Here is a 16,487-nt window from a genome sequence, read left to right on the forward strand (position 1 = left end):
CGGAAACCCAGCTATCTGCAAGAAAAATACTGCAAGCCGTAGGGCTCATGGCCTCATGCAGTCTACTAATTCCATATGCAAGACTGCATATGAGGAAACTTCAATGGTACTTAAAAAGTCTCTGGTGTCAACATTCTCAGGACTTGGAAACAGTGATTCCTATCATTCCTTGCCTAAGGGCAGAGTTCCTTTGGTGGGAAGAGGCTTGCAACCACAACAAGGGACTCCCTTAAACCCTGACAACAGATGCATCAGACTATGCATGGGGGGGGGGGGCTCACATGGCAGGCAAATGGAGCCCAGGACAAATTCACCTGCATATCAATCAAAAAGAAATGTTGGCTGTACAGAATGCACTGACAGTCTTCAAATACCTTATCCTGCCAGGACATCTCTTGATAAAGACAGACAACACCACAGTTATGTGATACATAAACAAGCAGGGGGGGCGACCCATTCCTACCCACTCTGCAGGTTAGCCAAGGCTCTGTGTAACACAGCCTCGAGCTATCAAGTGCAACTGCAAGCTCAATTCCTGCCAGGCAAACAAAATTCACTGGCAGACGACTTGAGCAGAAATCTAATGGACCCACTCGAGTGGAAACTGGAACCCAACTCATTCAAACTTGTAATACACAGGTGGGGGACACCAGAAGTGGACCTCTTTGCTTCCTCCCAAAACCATCAACTGAGCAAATTTTGCACCAGAATTCCCCACCTCCAAGCATGGAAGGTGGATGCCCTATCGTTTACATGGGAAAACCTCTCAATCTATGCCTTTCCCCCTCTGCCCCTCCTTTCAGAAGTACTACTCAAGATCAAACAGGACAGTCCAAGGACAATCCTTATTGCACCAGAATGGCCACACCAGCAATGGTACCCACTTGTACTCAGTCTGTCAGCAGTGCCACCCTGGCACCTACATCAGACCCCTTCTCTGCTGTCCCAGCAGGAGGGACAGATTTTGCATCCTCAACTGGAAACCCTGAACCTGTCAGCCTGGCTTATTCCCTGAATACATCATCAGCAACCCTCAGCAAACAGGTGCTGGATGTTATCCTTGAGGCCAGGAGGCCTAGTACTAAGAAATACTATTCAGAAAAGTGGAAAAGATACTATTCTTCGAGCCAGTCTCAAAAAAAGGACACAGCTGTGCCCACCTTACCTCAAATCCTAGATTATCTAGCAGAGCTGCTCCACAAAGGCCTATCCTTCTCATCAATTAAGATTCATGCCTCTGCCATCTCAGCTCATTACAATACTGAGCTACCCCTCTTCTCTCACCCTCAGATCAAACCGTTCCTGAGATGAGCTAACAATTTAAGATCCCCAAGGAGAGCTCCTACTCCTGTCTGGGACCTTAACTTTGTACTAGAGGAGCTCACGCCCCCCCCCCCCCCTTTTGAGCCTGCTGCTGCAGCAGAGTTAAAATTCCTCTCTTGGAAAACAGCCTTACTTCTAGCCATCACGTCAGCAAGAATTGTGTCTGCGTTACAGGCCCTTATGGCTGTGGAACCCTTCATTATCTTCCATGCGGACAGGGTGTCACTCAGGACTAACCCATCATTTATGCCCAAGGGGGTATCCAGTGTGGCTTTAAACCAGTCCATCCATTTACCAACCTTTTTTCCTAATCCTCAGAACAAATGGGAAAGGATCCTGCACTCCTTGGATGTGCAGAGACAGTTCAGGTTCTACCTTGACAGGACTAAACCTTTCAGAAAATCTGACCAGCTTTGCTACAAGGACAGAGGACAAGGCCATTTCCAAGCAAACCATTTCTAAGTGGATAGCACACTGCATCCATTTCTGCTACAAATACCATGGAAAAACCTACCCCACAGGGGATCTGACCTCATTCCACTAGGGCTACCTCAACCTCTACAGCATTTCTGGAAGCTGCAGCCTGGAGTTCTGTACACACCTTCAACCAAGCATTACCACTTACCTATCTTTTTTAAATCCAGAGCTGGATTCGCCACAGCAGTCTTACAAGGCCTGCTAGCCAGCCCTAATACTTCTTGATTGCCTCCACCCTTCCTCAGCTTTAGGAATCAACCCAAGTGTGATGACTGCAACAGTGAAATATGAAGAACATAGTACAGTTGTGTACACTTACCATAAATGTAGATGTTAGAGTGTATTCACTGTTGCAGTCCTGGTTACCCTCCCTCCAGCCCCCTGTCTTTTCCATACTTTCTACCTATCCTCATTTTTGGCCATATCTTATGGCAATGGTATTTACTTTCTACTGGAGGTGTTCCACACCATGAGATTGCTTCCTGCTTTGGGGGCTTCTGACATCTGAGGCAAGAAAAACTGATGTAATGGCGTCGGCTGCATGTTTTATACCCCTGACGTCATGGAAGAGGTGATAGCATCCGATGCAGAAACCCCAAGACTCTAGTATTCGGGCCGACTGAGGGCTATCTGCAGGCAGATAACCCAAGTGTGATGAGTGCAACAGTGAATACACTCGAACATCTACATTTATGGTAAGTGTACACAAATGTACTTTCGGATCCGAGCCGCTCTCGGAGCCGGAGCTTGGGTGTCAGATCCCAGGGAGTGGAACATTTTTCATCTGCTCCAGCTTTGTCGGGCCACGTTCCCTCCCTCAGAGCTCCATCCACTTTGGGCCCGGCTCCGATTCTCTCTTTAGATCCGGGGAGACTGGCTTCCTTATTGGTTCCCTAAGAGGTTCGTTCTCCCTTGGCATTCAGTTCACCGAGGACACAGATTTGGTTGATGGGGACACCTCCCGAGGATGTCTCCTTTGGAGACATCATGGAAATCCTTCGCCAACGGGGAGGTTGGTCCACCCCCAAACCTTCTTCTGACGAGTCCATGTTCTTGGAGGCTTTCGGCATGGGTCCATCTACTTCCTGGGTGTCCCCTCCCGCAGATCCCGTGGTGGACCTGGTCACCTCGCAGGCCTGGAAGGAGCCAGACACCGTGTAACCAATCCCTAAATGGCCTGATAAGATTTTGGGTCCACCTTCAGATAGGCCAGCGTGGAACAAGGGCTTCCCATAGACACTATGGTGGTAGCAGCCACAAAGAAGGAACTAGCCCAAGAGAGTTCCTCTGTTCATCCACCTGATCGAGAGTCGCGGATATTGGACTGCTTAGGGAAGCGGGTTTTTGTGTCAGCAACCTTTTCTATTAGGGCGCTGAACTACCTGGCCCTCGTCACGAGACTCCAGCACGACCTGGTCAAGGAGCTGGCTGAGTCTCCCCCCAAGTCCATGTCACAGGAAGACAGGGACTCGTTCTCAGTGAGGATGGCCACTTTGAAAGCAGTCTCCAACATGTCCATGCAACTCCTCTCGCATGCTACTGAAGGAGCGGCTGGGGAAGCTGGGTCCAGTGTGTCCATGAGGCACAACACCTGGCTCAGGCTCAGACTGTCAGTTTTCGGAACCTTTCAAGGCGTCCTTTGCCAATGCTTTTTGACCGCTCAACTCTCTTTGGTAAGACCGTCAAAGAGACTTTAGTCCAGAGTGAGAAGGACAGGAAGACACTATCTGCCATCGGAATCCGCTTCTCGTACCCTCAAAGATCCTTTTCCCAGAATCAGAGAGGGCAAAAGAAGATGTGGTTCCGGAAGTCACAGTATTTCCAGGACACTGAAAGCTCTTCTTCCCCCAGAGGCAGAGGGGGACAGAATGGATGCTGGCCCAGAGGCAGAAGGTGTCCGAGGAATTCTGAGTCTCGAGAACCTTTCTCGTACAGGCCTGGACAGCAACCTTGAGGGGTTGCCCGACTGCTCTACTCTGGAGGCAGTCGAGGGATGATTGTCATTGCACCTAGTGGCATGGGAGTCCGTTACATCAGACCACTGGGTGCTTCAGATCATATCCAGAGGATACTCTATCCCTTTTGTAGTTCCTCTCAAATCTCCCAAACACCTCCCGGACATACCACCCACGCAAAGGGAGGCAGCAGGACAGGAAATTTCCAAGCTGCTAGGAAAACGAGCCATCGAACCCATCCCCCAGATCAATCCAGATCGGGCTTCTACTCCAGGTTCTTTTTGGTGCCAAAGAAAACAGGGGATTTAAGGCCCATTTTGGACCCATCTACCCTGACCCTGTCAGTTGCCAAAGAAAAATTCTGGATGGTCACACTACAGTCCATCATGCCATACCTGCAAGAGAGCGCCTGGATGTGCTTGTTAGATCTCCAGAAGCTCAGGATGTTCCTCTGCTTCTGGCTAGGAGTCAATCATTGCCAATTTTGAGCCCTACCCTTTGGTCTCACCACATCCCCAGGGTGTTCACCAAAGTGATGGCAGTAGTAGCGGCTCACCTGAGGCTTCAGGGGATTCAGGTCTACCCATTCTTGGACGATTGGCTCCTCTCTGCTCCCACCAGGCATCTACTTTCTCAAACCAGGGATTATTTTTTAAAGCTCTCCCTGCATTTTGGGATCACAATCAACACATCCAAATCACTTCTAAATCCTGTCTAGGTGATCTACATTGGGGCAAGAATAGACACCTTACAATGCAAAATCTTCCTGACCTCGAAGAGAGTACAAAACCTGAGGATGCATGTCTCTCTGATCTACCATTCTCATCTTCCATTGGCAGAATCAGTGTTTAGGGCCTTTGGTTTAATGGCAGCAACCGTAACGCTTCTTCCGTGTGCCCGGTTACATATGAGAATTCTACAGTGGACACTAGCTGTGTAATGGTCTCTGTTGGATCTTCCATTATCATATCCAGTACAATTCAGTTGAGTCTGTCGGTCATCCCTTCTGTGGTGGATGCGCTCTCTGGAGATCTTGGAGGGACGACCCTTTGTTTCAGCCTCTGCCCAAGCCACAGTGATCACAGATGCCTCCCAACTCAGGTGGGGGGGGGGGCATTGTTCAGGCAGGATGGTCCAAAGCCTGTGGTCCCCTGTAGAGACCAGCTTGCAAATAAACGTTATAGAGATGAGGACGGTCCTTTTGGCATTGCAGGCCCTTTATGCTTAAACCCGTCGGGGTACTTTTTTCTTTTCTTTTCTTTTTTTTGTGTTTTTATAAGGTCAATGTTTGAAGACATCGACCATATGGTGTCGACCATATGTTCGATGTTTTCAAACGTCTATCTTCTAATATAGACCCATGAACTCACCATAATATTCCATCTGAGTAGTTCTACTTCATTTGTCTTCAACCATCCCTCCCTCCTTCCTGCCTTGTCATGTGAACAGCCTGCGTGCTGCACTTGTAGGTCATAAAGTATTTTTCAGGTCAGGTTATTAGTATAAGGGTCAGCAAATTCGATCTGGGGGTTGGAAGGTAATGGAGGTATATTATGGGTAAGGGGAGGAGCTTGGAGCACAGAGCAGATGCTAGTGAGATTGCAGGCTCTGATCCTATACGGGTCCGGTATCCCACAGGTTGAAGACAAATGAATTGGAACTACTCAGATGGAACGTTATGATGAGTACATAACTTCTTTGTGTCCCACATTCATGGATAAGAGTCCTTAAAAATGTATAACATGCATCCTACACTGATTGACATTAGTGATCATGAAGCCATGGCAGACCACTTTGCAGTTGAGGAGCCATGATAAAGGACAGATTACTATTCCAGGGATAAAAATTCAAAGGGGGATATTCCAGGTGACTCTCTTGTCACCGCTGCTATTCTGCCTTGCCCTTAACCCATTAAGCTGTCTAATTAACAGTTTAGGTCATAGCTATAATTTGGCTCCTAGAAAACAAGAAAGTGTAAAGACTTCTCATCTTCTCTTTGTCGATTTAAAACTGTATAGCTCTTCAGATGAGGAACTGGAAGCAAATTGCAAGTTGTCAAAACTTTTTCAGATGATATAAGAATGTCATTTGGACTTGATAAATGTGCAAAAGCAACCTTTAAGGCAGGAAACCAGCAGCACCAATAGAACATCATTTTGGGACAAGAACGTGATGTAAAATAACTTGAGCAAGAGAGAGAGTATAAATATTTGGGGATTGAAAGATCAACAAAAAAATGAACAAATGTGAATAAAACTTTGTAAGGAATACTTTATAAAAGACTTAAATTAATCCTGAAAACAGCAGTCATCTAGGAACAAAATCCAAGCTACAAACCAATTTGTTCTTCCTGTCCTAACTTAGTTTTGGAGTGATTGACTGGCCCCAAACATGTTGGATAGATTAGATTGGAAAACAAGAAGAATGCTTCATGCTCACCACATGGTTTGTAAAAATCAATGCATACCAAGATTATATATTCCCCATTCTGAAGGAGGGATGGGCCTCCTTGAAACTGATTACATGTATAAATCATCACTTGTGGGACTCCACACATCTGCTGACCACACAAGACCCAAATGTAGTGAAAGTTTTTTGAAACATGAGGAGAATAAATCTAAGATGACTTCCCTGCTTAGGCTAGCAGAAGCATATTGGCATCTAGCAGGAATGGAAATCAAACCACAAGTAGCCAAAATTTAGGCAGCAGCTGAATGTGCCAAAAAACAAAAGAAAGAATATAAGGTGAAGGACCAGATGAGAAGGCAAGAAATGTGGAAAGTGCATAAATATATTTGCAAGTGTAGAAAACTTCTGGAAGAGCCTCATGTTGATCAGGAATGAACGTAGAAAAGGTTAGAGAGGCAAATTAAAATCAAGAGATGAAAGGTTAATATTGGTGGCACAGGATAATGGGCGATGTACAATTTGGTTACAAAGACCATTGAACATTTGGGAGAAACAGACAAATGTTGGTTTTGTCAAAACAGAATTGTAAACATTTGCACACCTCATTGCTGGTTGCGACATACTAATGGCAGAAGGACTATATACTGAAAGACATAGTAATGTGGTGAGACTGTTGCACTGGACATTGTGCAAACATTATGGTTTTGAAGTGGCTGAAAAACACTGGAAACATGAGCCACAAAGCATCATAGAAAATGAAGTCTACATCACATGGGATCATCCATTACCAACAGTTCAAAAGATAGATGCTAGAAAATCAGATAGTGTTCCATGAAATGAAGAAAAAAAGTGGCATTGATTATTGAAATCACCACACCCAGTGACTACAGTATCCTGTATACAGAGAGAGACAAAAGTCATAAAATATCAGGATTTGCAGACAGAAACAAACCATGTAGAAGAAATATACCGAGATAGTTCCAATAGTATTAGGAGCGATGGGGTCTTATCTAAATATGACTGCAGATTCTTTTTTATATGTTATTAATTCATGTAACTCCATACGAACTGCAGGAGGAGCCATTACTGGGCACATTATGGGTGCTACGAAGAGCACTTATGGCTGACATGAAAGATTCAAACAATACTAATTTCATGAACTTTAATTATACTTTGACTTAGGAATGGGGTCCATTCCCGTCATGGTATTAGAAACTCAAAAGATTTGGAGAAATTAAAAAAAAGTGACAGCCATCTGGATTAGCCAACATTGTCAGAGGCAGCCATGGGGGTTGTGTGTGCACCCTATCTGGCATCCCAGGTATGTTGTTTTTGTATTAGCCTAAGCACTCCCATTTGGGGGAGGGGCATATGATCCACATCACTGCAGGGGGAATTATTCCTCCCCCTTATGCAAAAGCACATGCCAGTGCACTTGTGCATGAGCATTACTGATAATCAGCAGTTTAGTGTAGTACACGCCCATTCGTATGCCCCACTCCTCCTTCCAAAGGTTCACTACAGCATGCAAACAGCTGTGCTCATCCCCACTCCTCAGAATTTGAACTTTTTAAAGCATTTTGTGTTATCAGCAAATGGTGGGGGGGGGGGGCAGCAGTTCATCTGCTAGACCTTCTGCTACCCTAGTACACACACACAATTTTTATTTTAGTAAATTCTTAGTGCCACATTATTGTGTAAATACTGCAGAATAAAACAAGGATATGGCATGTAGCCCAATGGCACTGAGTGGTAAAGTCCTTACAGCACAGCAGACCAACCCATGTTCATTTAGCAACACAGGCACTGGAGAGGCCACAGGGATAGATGGAAGTGAGCAGCTGATATCATTTTACCCATCCTTGGAGGAGAGAGACCACTAGGCTGTCTGCAGTAAGTAATGCACTTGTCTGGTGAGCTCCATGCTGCATAATTCATGAGATGCTTAGTAGGAAGGTTGCTGATGTGCAGATGCACACAGTACTTCCTGAGGGCAGTGATCATGGAGCTGGCAAGGCTTCCAAGAGGGGACAAGACTTGGGTAACAGTCCCCTAGCAGCAGTACACTGCTGCACCAGTGTTCTCCATCTCTTCACCGGCCTTGGACTTGGGGGCTGGTGGAGCCCAAGAGAGGCTAATATGGGTCTGGTAGACCCGGTGAATAAAAAATGAGCTGTGGCAGCTGATGGTCAGCTGTGGGGAGGAAGAAAAAAAGGGCAAATGATGCATTTTTACAGAGCTATCTTGCAGGCTTATAACTGGTTTAAAACTGGATGTTCTTCATCTCACATTGCTGCAGTCCTTACACTTGGGTAGTCCGCTGTCCTCGGTCGGCCCGAATATCAAAGTATTAGGCTGACGTCGGTCAAGGCGCTTAAGACTGACATCAGAACGTCAGGGTACAAATGCGCATGACCGACGTCATATCCCCAGTCTTTTTTGCCGCATGGTCCGATGCAGAAGCAGCGTTGCAAGTGCCGTTCGGCGTTCTGAAATTTTTCGAATTCGGAGTTTCAGACCGAGTCAAAGTTGGCTAAGTACCCCGTTGGGGAATATTTTAGTTTTTTCTTGCCTCAGTGGTTTACCGGATGTCAGAAAAAGTGAATAACTGTATTTCTTGTGGGAAGCAGATACCACATAGGGATTATCATACTTTGTGTATTCCTTGTTTGGGGCCTGAGCACGACGTTGTTGGGTGTCGCTTTTGTGCTGGGTTCAATAAGCGCACTATTAAGCGAAGGTTAGATTGTGCCAGGTTGGTCTTCGGGAAGCGGTGCAATTATAATATGCCGTCGGATGCTCCGATGCCCGCTTCTTCGAAGACGCGCAAAGACAAAGCAGCTAAACCCAGGCAAGAAGAGTCGTCCGTACCGGACGCCGGTTCTTTAGAGGCTTCAGTGGAACCGGTGGTTCCGCCGGAGGCTTCTCTGGAGTCCCAGGGGGAAACTTTGATATTGCAGGATGTGGCCTCTCAGGAGGCAGGTCAGGCTGAAGGGGCTTCTCAGGTTACTGTACTCCCCTCCCTTCCTAGGGTGGTTAGGCCCTCTCCTTCTGTTTCCAAGGCTTCTCCCAGAGGCAGGCCAGGTTTAGCTTCTGTTGGTGTCACTCCTAGTTCATCAGGATCTGTGCCCAAGAAGCACATGCTTAAAATGGCAGAAGATTTAATTACTTTGATTAGAGGTTCTTTGCCCCCTCCTGATAAGAGGCCTAGGGTGGAACCAGAGTTGGGAGTTTTGAGCAGGCTTCGGATGTTTCAGAGTCTTCGGCTGAAGACTTGCAGGAGTACTCTCCTTATTCTGATTCTGATGCAGATGATTCAACTCCTTCTGCTTCTCCTCCAGAGGATTTTTCTTTTTCAGAGACTCTTCATTCCATGAGGGAACATTTTAAGTGGGAAGGTCAGGACTTCTCTGATTCCAGGAAAAGGCTTAGGAATTTTGCTTTTACCCCAGCATAGGCCTTTGGCTATACCACCTGTTCTGGATGTTGTGGAAGATGTGTTTGCAGAGGCTTCACTTAATCCTGATTCTTTGCCTCCTGCTCCTGTTAAACCGGATAGGTATTACAGGGTGCCTGAGGCTCATAAATATCTTTATAAGAGTCCTAGGGCGGACCCAGAAACTGTTAGTCAGGGACCTAAGGGTGTCAAGGCCTCTGTTGTAAAAATCCGGTTCCTCCAGATAAAGAGGCCAGAGCTTTGGATAGATGGGGAAAGAAAGTCTATACTTCTTCCACCTTAGCTATGAGGGCTTTGAATTGCCAGTTTCACATGTTGAAATATCAAAACTATCTTCTTTCTCAATTGAAGTCTAAGGTAGATGCTCTGGCGGAAGGCATTGAGTGTAAAGAATTACAAGATTTGGTACATGTCTCTGAACAGGTGGGTAAGCATTCTTTACAATGTGGTTTTGATGCTGTACAGACCTCGTCTAGGGTGGCTGCCACTGGGTCAGTTCTTCGCAGGCACGCCTGGCTGAGGGATCAAAATTTATCTGACCATGTTAAGACAAGGATTTTGGATGCTCCCTTACAGTCTGATGTGTTGTTTGGTTCACCTGTGGAGTCAGTCTTGAAGAAAATGGAAGACAAGGCTAAGTCTATGCAGGCTGTTAAAGATTTTTTGCAAGTTCAGCCTCCGAAGTTTAGTAGGAACTGGCCTGCTAAGGGGTGGACGTACCCTTCTTTTGATTCACAGTCTAGGGGTAGATCTAGACGTGGTAGGGGCAGAGCTCAGAGCTCCTTCAGACCTAGAACAGGGAGTTCACCTGCACAATCTTCGGGTGAGGGCAGGGGCCAGTCCTTTCGTAAACAGGCCCAATGACCTACCTTTTCAGCTGCCAGATCCTTCTTGCCTGGCAGCACCTTTGGGAGGAAGGTTGGCACTCTTCAAGGAAAATTGGAGTTTGATTACCCAAGACAGATGGGTATTGGATATCATACACCAAGGTTACAAGTTTTATTTCCATACCTTGCCTCCTTTCAAAGGCATGCCGGACGTTCCTCCTCAGCAAAGACTAGAGGCTCACAAACAAATTTCTCTGTTGCTTCAAATAGGGGCCATACAACCGGTCCCTCTGCCAGAAGTGGGCCTAGGATTTTATTCTCGCCTGTTCCTAGTACCAAAGAAGGGGAACACGTGGAGACCAATTTTGGACTTATCTATCCTCAACACTTATCTGGACATTCCCAAGTTCAAAATGTTGACGTTACAACAGCTTTTACCTCTGCTGGGCAAAGATCACTGGATGGTGACTCTGGATCTCAAGGAGGCTTACCTTCATGTTCCTATCAGGCTAAGTTGCAGGAAGTATCTGCGTTTTCAGGCTGGGACTTCTCATTATCAGTTCTCTGCATTGCCCTTTGGCTTATCTACTGCGCCCAGAGTGTTCACGATGGTTCTGGCTCCAGTGATAGCTTTCTTCAGGCTAAGAGGAATACAGATCTATCCTTATTTGGACGATTGCCTGATTCTGGCCCAAGGAAAGGACGAACATCTTCATCATTTACAATATGTGATAGCAGTGCTAAGATGCCTGGGGTATTCTGTGAACGAAATAAAGTCCAGTCTAGTACCCTCTCAGGACATGTGCTTTCTGGGTGTGAGACTGAATACAGCATCCCAGATGGCCTTTTTGACCCCGGACAAACAAAAGAATCTTTCTCTTTACTTCCATCAATTGTCTCATCAGTCCAGGCTGACTGCAAGGACAGTCCTTCAAGCCTTGGGGTTCATGGCATCTTGTATTCTGGTGCTTCCCAATGCCAAACTGCATATGAGGAAGCTACAATGGTATCTCAAAAATGTATGGACACAGCACTGCCAAGAAATGGACACTGTCATTCAGATAATACCTTGCATTCAAAAGGAATTTTTGTGGTGGGCTCAGGAATGTCACCTAAACAAGGGACTCTCTGTGACCCGGCCAGAGGCGAGTCAGATTCTAACGACATATGCCTCTGACAAAGCTTGGGGAGCTCATCTAAATGGAAAGTGGGTACAAGACACGTGGCCTGCCAGACTTCAACATCTACATATCAACTTGAAGGAGATGTTAGCAGTCCAATTTGCATTAATAGCTTTCAAGGATTTACTTCTTCCAGGGCAGGTGTTGGTTCTAACAGACAACACAACTGTCATGTGGTACATCAACAAGCAAGGGGGAACACATTCTTATCCTCTATGCAGACAAGCAATGATTTTGTGGGAGACTGCTCTCAGTTTACAGCTAAATCTTCAGGCAAGGTTTCTGCCGAGCACAGAACTCCTTAGCAGATGTGTTGAGCAGACAAATTATGGATCCCCACGAGTGGAAATTGGATCCTCATGTATTTCAGAAATTGACAGTGTTATGGGGAACTCCAGACATAGATCTGTTCGCTTCTCCACTAAACTACCAGCTGCCAAAGTTTTGCACTAAAAGGTTTCATCCCACAGCTTGGAAACTGGATGCTCTTTCATTCAATTGGAGCAATCTTCATGTGTATGCCTTTCCACCTCTGCCTCTCCTCCCAAAGGTACTCCTGAAGGTCAGACAGGACAAGCCAAAGATGATTTTAATAGCTCCAGATTGGCCTCGACAGCACTGGTACCCATTACTGAGAAGTCTGGTACGGGAGCCTCCATGGCCTTTACCTTCGATTCCACACCTGCTGTCTCAGGAGAACAGTCATTTACTCAATGTCAAACTTCACTCTCTTCACCTAACAGCCTGGCATATTCTGTTTTAAACCCTGGAGGGTCTCAGCTTCCACAGCAAGTTTTGAATGTTATTTTGGAGGCCAGAAGGCCTAGTACAAGGAAAGTGTACGAGATAAATGGAAGAGATTTTTATTTTGGAGTACAGCAAAGGAATTTGATGTTTCTAAGCCTAATTTAAGTGTGGCTCTTCAATATCTTACTGAGTTACTGGACAAAGGTTTGTCCTTCTCTTCTATTAAGGTTCATGCTGCAGCAATTTCTGCTCACTATGACTGTGACCCACCATTGTTTTCTCATCCTTTGTTTAAGCAATTCCTTAGAGGGGCAAAGAATATAAGACCCCCAATGAGAGCTCCTACTCCTGCTTGGGATCTCAATTTTGTGTTGGAGAAACTCACTCTACAACCTTTTCAGCCTGCAGCTACTGCCGAGTTGAAATATTTATCATGGAAGACTGCTTTCCTGTTGGCCATTACCTCTGCAAGAAGGGTTTCTGAATTACAGGCCCTTATGGCGGTTGAGCCTTTCTTAATTTTCCATAAGGATAGGGTATCTTTGCGTACTAATCCTTCCTTTATGCCTAAAGTGGTTTCTAGTGTGGCTTTAAACCAAACTATTCATTTGCCTACTTTTTATGCAAACGCCCAAAATAAAGGGGAAAAGATTTTGCACACTTTGGATATACACAGGCAGTTGCGATATTATTTGAGCAGAACTAAAGGGTTCAGGCAGTCTCAGCAGTTATTTGTTTCATTTGCTTTGGGTTCTCAGGGCAAGCCTGTGTCAAAACAAACTATTTCTAAGTGGATTGGGTTTTGTATTGCTTTCTGTTATTCCCATCATGGTAAGGAGATTCCAGCTGGGATTAGGCCTCATTCCACTAGGGCTACTGCCACTTCTACAGCTTCTTAAGGGGGTGGCAACTAAAGATATTTTGGAGGCAGCTACTTGGAGTTCAGTGCATACTTTCTCTAAGCATTACCACCTTCCACTTTACTCTAAATCTAGGGCTGGTTTTGCCACTGCAATTTTACAGGGCATTTTGGCAGCTCCTACTGCTTTATAGTTTTGCCATCCTCCCTTACCTCTGCTTTGGGATTCTACCCAAGTGTAAGGACTGCAGCAATGTGAGATGAAGAACATAGTACAGTTTTGTACCTACCATAAATGTAGATGTTCGAAGATCCACATTGCTGCAGTCCAATTTACCCTCCCTCCTTCCCCTCTGTAGTTAGAGGCGGTTGTGTGGTTTGGGTTGTGAATATTGTGGATATTGTATATATTGTACATATGATTAGTGCAAGGGTGGTTGGTTGTTTTTTGTTGTCTTTTGGTTTTGACCTTTCTTTTTAGAGTCTTCTGACATCTGGGGCAAGAAAAGACTGAGGATATGACGTCGGTCATGCGCATTTGTACCCCGACGTTCTGATGTCAGTCTTAAGCGCCTTGACCGACGTCAGCCTAATACTTTGATATTCGGGCCGACCGAGGACAGCGGACTACCCAAGTGTAAGGACTGCAGCAATGTGGATCTTCGAACATCTACATTTATGGTAGGTACAAAACTGTACTTTTGTACTGAAGGCAGTATAACTAATTTGTTTTTAAACAAGAAGCGTCTTTATTGAATCATAAATTTATATAAATGAAAACAAACCATATTCACATTTTCAGTTGCAAACAATATACTTCACATGTAATCTTCTATACAGTCATTGTTAGCCAAACATTACATAGCTCATTCAATTTCTACCTTCTCTTAAACCTCATTCCTCCTCAAAAACATTATTCTACATGCATTATTCCCATTTTTCTCTATGTAATTTGCTCCTACCTTTTTCTGAATATCCCACTTCCAGTTCTTCTAGCTGTATTCTCTACTGTTTAGACTTTGATTTCTAGTAATTTTTTTGGTAGCCACCAGAATCAAACTCAGCAAATCCTTGTATGTCTATCCAACTCTGAGTCTGTATGACAGCTCAAAAGCTATGTAATTTATGATGGACACTGACTGGTTTACCTATGAAGGAAGGAATTGAACTAAATGGTTCCCAGGTTAGAGATGGATCCACTTTAGGCAATGAGCACAGCATGCTATTAGTGTGACTTTCAGTTCCAAATTTTATCAAGCAACTCAACAGAAATAATTAGAATAGATCACATGTTGACCCCGAGCTTAAAAGTGTTTAGACTAGAGGATGAACCCAGTTTTTGTTTTAAAAGACATAATCTTAAAGAAAAATGCCACCTAACCTGGACCGAAACACTAAAGGCGGAGGCGTGTCAATATTCATTAAGGATATCCACACCTCCAGGCTAGTTGCTCAGCATAATGCATCCGAGATTATCCAAGTGCAAGTAACTCTGGGCAAGACCGCAATCCAAATTGTAGCTTGCTACAGATCCCCCACCATGCCCCAGGATTCCTACTCCTCATTTCTTAATACACTGGAAAATATTAGGGTACAACCTAACACCCTAATAATGGTTGATTTCAACTACCCTACCATTAACTGGGAAAACTACTCGTGTACCAACTCTTGTGCTCAACGTTTTCTGGAATTCATAAATTCCAATGCCATGGATCAACTTATCCACACCCGGACCAGGGGCAGCAATATCCTAGACCTGGTTATTAACAACATGGGCAACCGGTGCTCCACACCAGAGGTCATTTCCTCGTTGGTCAGATCCGACCACAAGCTAATCACCCTAGACATCCACATCCCTCCCCTACCCCCATTAGGGAAACCACAGTAAAAAATTTCTCCAAAGCCAACTTCACGCTTCTTAAGACAGAAGTGGCAAACTTCATGCCACCCATGCTGATGGACAATAGAGGTATGACTGCTGAATCCTACACAAATGCACTTTATAAGCACTTACATGAGTGCATGGATCGTGCAATCCCTAACAGAACCAAGATGCTATCCTCCAAAAAAAGGAACCCAATCTGGTGGTCCCCTGCCATAAACAAACTCTACAACAGAAGAAAGAAACTGTTGCAAAAAATAGTAAAATCCCATGATTGGAGAAACTCCCTGGTCAGCCTCAGTAAGAAGCTGAGATCCCTCATAAAATCCTCCAAAGCTAGTTATGAAAACAAAATCGCCACTGACTCTAAAGACAACCACAAAGCATTCTACAGCTATGTCAAGAATCTCATCCGATGCCATTACATCAGTCTTTCTTGCCAAGGAGGAGCCCGAAGCAGAAGCAGTTGGCAAGTGCCGGTCGGCCGCTACCTGAATTTTTCATTTTCGAGTTGAATAATCCTGAGGTCTTCTAAAGCTAAGTACCCCATTGGAGATCCTTTTTTCTTGCTGTAAACCGATGTCAGAAAAAGTTAACAATTGTCTTGCCTGTGGAAAGAAAATACCTCACAGAGATTTTCATTCTTACTGCGTCACCTGTTTAGGCCCAGACCACGACGTCCCTCGCTGCCGGTTTTGTGCCTTGTTTAACACCCGAACCATTCGTCATCAGGCTATCTTTGTTGCTAAATTCTTTCGCTCTCGATCACCGTATTCCGAAATGACTTCGGTAAGCCATCTGACTACCAATATTCTGAAAAAACGTAAAGATAAAGACACACAGACTGCATAGGTCCAAAACTGCCGATGACGCTTCCGTTAAGCTAGTCGCCAGTCCGCCGGTACTCAGTGAGGCGCCTTTGCAGCCCCTGATGCCCACTTGTGTGGATTCACAGGCCTCTGCTGAGACCCATTTGGAGTCTGGTATGCTGCGAGATGCTTCTTCAACTATGGAATCAAGCAGATGTCTCTACCTTAGATGAGTCCGGAGCTGCTGTGCAGGCACCGGCTTCTGAGGGAAACGTTCTTCTTGTTTCACTGTTGCAGTCATTACATTTGGGTTATCTGCCTGCAGGTAGCCCATAGCCGGTCTGAATACTAGAGTCTTGGTATTTCTGTGTCGGATGCGGTTGCTTCTTCCATGACGTCAGGTCGTCAGGGGTATAAAACATGCAGCTTATGCCATTAAATTAGTCTTTCTTGCTGTGTGGTGCCCGAAGCAGAAGCAGTTTGTAAGTACCAGTCAGCCGCCTCCTGAAATTTCCGTTTTTCAAGTTTCAGACCTGAAGTCTTCTAAAAGATAAGTACCCA

Source organism: Protopterus annectens, chromosome 14.part0 (assembly GCF_019279795.1).
Source record: "Protopterus annectens isolate FY-2018-M chromosome 14.part0, PAN1.0, whole genome shotgun sequence".
In the NCBI taxonomy this organism is placed as follows: domain Eukaryota; kingdom Metazoa; phylum Chordata; order Ceratodontiformes; family Protopteridae; genus Protopterus; species Protopterus annectens.